The following is a 3,697-nucleotide window of genomic DNA, read 5'->3' on the forward strand; positions in this document are numbered from 1 at the left end:
CACAGACTATATAGGAAATAATTGTAAAAGTTGTTCATGCGTTATTAAGTGAATATGGCATTAACCCTCGTGTTGTCTTTGGGTCAAATATGACCGATTTACTACTTTCATCAATCATAACTTTTTTGTTTTACATTCGATTGCATTAAGGCTTTATGATATCCTTCACAGTAGACAGTTGAACATATACTGATCACCACTTTCATTGAATTTTGGATGATTTAGTCAACTTTGTAACACCCATGGTGTTCCCGGTCCAAAATGACCGCCATAAAGAAAAGGAATTGGTAACCATCCGGATCAGATAAAACCATAGACTGTGTATATAAAGGGTAAAACCATAGACTGTATATATAAATGGACGTAGGGTCCGTGACGTCACCCATAGGATTCTGCAGAGTTGCCGAGAAGCCCTTAGTAGGCGGAGTCGGCCACTAACGGCTCGACAGTGGCGTCAGAGTCTAACTCCCGCCTGCTACATCCTGATCCAAATAAGGGCAAAGAGGCGGAGCCGTGGCGGAGACGAGGCGGGACAGGGCGGGACCTTCTGCCAACGGCCGTGAAGTTTCAGACCTAGCTCAGGCTAAGAAGCTAAGCTAACATGCTCACAGTATTAAGCTAACAACCCAGCTTCCGGTCACTGCTCCTCGTTCCCGGCGTTCTGAAGGTAAGATCCCCTGTAACTTTACAAAACTTGTCCTTTTGATTTAAATGTTCTTGAACCTACACTATACAATTGTTTTTTAAGTGCTTCACCGTTTTTCAAATATAAATGTCATTTGTAACAACTTTGTAAACTAGCAGAGATATGGCCAGTGTTGCGTGAATTAGCCTATGGAATTAGCCATAAACTGTGGCCTATACAGTATGTAAAGGAATTAGCGTATTGTGATTTAAACAAAGCTTTTCCCTATGATTTAACTGTTCTTGATATTACACTATACAAGTTTAAAAACGCTTGTCCATGATTCAAATATAAACAGTGTAATATGCATGGGCTAACAAATGCAAAATTTGCATATTTATACTTTTTGACCATCAATTGTATATACATTTAATCCAACGTTACTGTTTCAACAGCGCTGTGAGAGTATAAATTAAATATGACTGTAGAAAAAGAAAGGCGCTTTTATATTGATTAAACCATTTTTATTTCTTTCAGCATTAAGAAAAAAAGATGGCAACCTCCTCCACAACCTGTAAGTTGATGGTCCTGGCTTACTTTACATGACTTCAGATGGTTGACATTACACACAAACATACTATATATATATATACATATATATATATATATATATATATATACGTCAGGTGTGATTTCATATGTTATGTTGTATGTTATTGTCAAAGGAACAAAATGAGCAACCCTTTATACTTAATTTGATATTCCTCATTATCTGAAGCATTTGTTACTCATTTATTTTCCTCCCATAGTGACTGTATGGATAATCGGAGACAGCTATGTCCGGCGTGGAGCCCAGAGAGCTACAGAGACCATCGGCAGCAACCTTGGCCTCGACCTTCGCGCCTGCTGGTTTCGGTTGGGGTGGACTGCGCTGGAGAGGTCTCCTCCCCTTCTTTTCCAACTCCCTGTGAGGAAGAGCAGCCCCGGATGTCCTCCTCATCCACTGTGGCGGCAACGACTTGGGGGATGTGCCCAGTGTTCACTTGGTGAATCAGATGAAGGAGGACCTGCACCAGCTTCACCATCGGCACCCTGGCATGAAGATCATGCTCTCCCAGATCAACCAGAGGTGCCGATGGAGGGCTGGTGCAAATCCTGTCAAAATTGACAAGGCCCGGAAGTTTGTTAACAGTGTTATGGCTACTTTTGTTCATAGCCTAAATGGTGCCATTGTTGACCACTCCAACATTAGACATGACAGTCCTGGGCTTTTTTTGCGAGATAGAGTTCATTTCACCCCTAGGGGAAATTATATTTTTTTAAAGTCACTAGCCAATTGCCTGAAAGACCATCTCCAAAGACTGTGAACTGCTAAAATGTCAGTATCACTGTTTTTGGATTTGGCCTTTAGAGTATGTTTTCTAAGGCCCTTGCTAAGCCCAGACTGTCATGGCTAATGTTGAGTTAGATATTACATCTGTAGCCATAACACTGTTAACATGGCTGCTCTTCCTCTAGAAAATAAATTAAAGATGTGCAACAACTGTATCAGTAATTAAAATGATATAACTTATGTACAGGGTTGGGAGGGCTACTTGCCAAAAACGCAACCAGTAACTTAATGTGAGTATCAAGATATAAAAGTAATGTACTGTAACCTGATAACTTTATTTTTCTTTTGGATTACCTCAATATCAAATGCAATGCAAATAAACACAGGAGAGAAGAAATATTAATATGATTCTTTTACTTAAATGTATAATATACATAAAGCTGACTCAGGCAGTAGGTGTATAGATTCACAATTAAAGTATTAGCCTACAGAACAGTACCGCTTCCAGAGAAGAGAGAACATCTGATCATTTTACAACAAACACTATATGCTCTTTTCAGGTTTTGAATAAGATTGTAATCCTGAATTTCCCTATTATTAAAAAAAGTCAAACTAATCCGATTACATCTTTTCCTATGTAACTAAGGATTACACTTTCCTTTTTTTCTATACGATCTTGATTCGTGTTGGATGTAATCCATTACTACCTAAGCCAATAAAAGTCATAACATTTGGAAAATTGTCTCAAGTTATAAATTATGCCTTCAATCTCTTTCACGTGGGGAAGACATCACATTGGCCGAGGCGTTGCAACTTCCCTCAAGCGTCCTACATGAAAGAAAGATCACATGTTAAAAATGTGTGCACAGACTATTCAGTATGACCCGTCTTAGTTTAAAGCCCACTCACCACGACAAGGTCAATCAGCAATTTTATATGTTCAAATGTCTACTGTGAAGGATATCATAAATCCTTAATGCAATCGAATGTAAAACAAAAAAGTTATGATTGATGAAAGTAGTAAATCGGTCAGATTTGACCCGAAGACAACAGGAGGGTTAAATTCAATTCAGAAGTTTACTAAAGTCATACAGAGATCTTGGCTCTGTTATAGATAAGTTCTACTTTATATTACATAAATAGACCAAAGTGAAAACATTTAGACCTGTATAGCCTACAGTACGGTGGGATTTATAAAATGCTACCCTGACGTGTAGCTGCCGTTTGCTTTATTTATTTCTCTGACATGTTGCAATGTTTTACTGTTTATTAAACTTTGGGACAACATTACAACCTTTGTATTCAGCTCATGCTGCTTTGAGGTAGGGCAAAAAAAAAAGCCTATTTTAAATATTTCCACCAGATTTGATCATCTTTTATTTAGGTTAAAGTTTATTTAATTGATCCTAATCCCATAATAATAAGACAATCACAAATAGACAGCAGCATTTTGTTTGATTTTTGTTTGTGCCGTGCTGTCAAAGGGATGCAAGTGTGACTGTCACTTCATCTCTTTAGTATTTTAGAAACCAGAACAGTACATCATTTTAAATTATCCTTTAGGGATTGTTTGTCTGAAATGCTTAGAGTTACATTTTGCAATAATACTTTTGCAACCCTGTGTTTAATATCATTCATTATTTTTCTCTTGTTTTTCTCTGTAATTAGGACAATTCTGGAGAAGGACCCCTAATCTGAAAAGTGCACAGCGGATCATCAGGACAGAGCTGCCATCCACC

The 3,697-nt window shown here is 38.0% G+C and overlaps 1 long non-coding RNA gene across 1 annotated transcript; it reads left to right on the plus strand.

Moving 5' to 3' along the window:
• Positions 1-444: 444 nt before the first annotated feature.
• Positions 445-1,529, plus strand: LOC117492045. The gene is made up of 3 exons (XR_004556823.1): positions 445-667; positions 1,163-1,199; positions 1,435-1,529. It is a non-coding gene; the product is annotated as an uncharacterized LOC117492045 (long non-coding RNA).
• Positions 1,530-3,697: the final 2,168 nt, after the last annotated feature.

This window comes from Trematomus bernacchii, unplaced genomic scaffold (genome assembly GCF_902827165.1).
Source record: "Trematomus bernacchii unplaced genomic scaffold, fTreBer1.1, whole genome shotgun sequence".
NCBI lineage: Eukaryota > Metazoa > Chordata > Actinopteri > Perciformes > Nototheniidae > Trematomus > Trematomus bernacchii.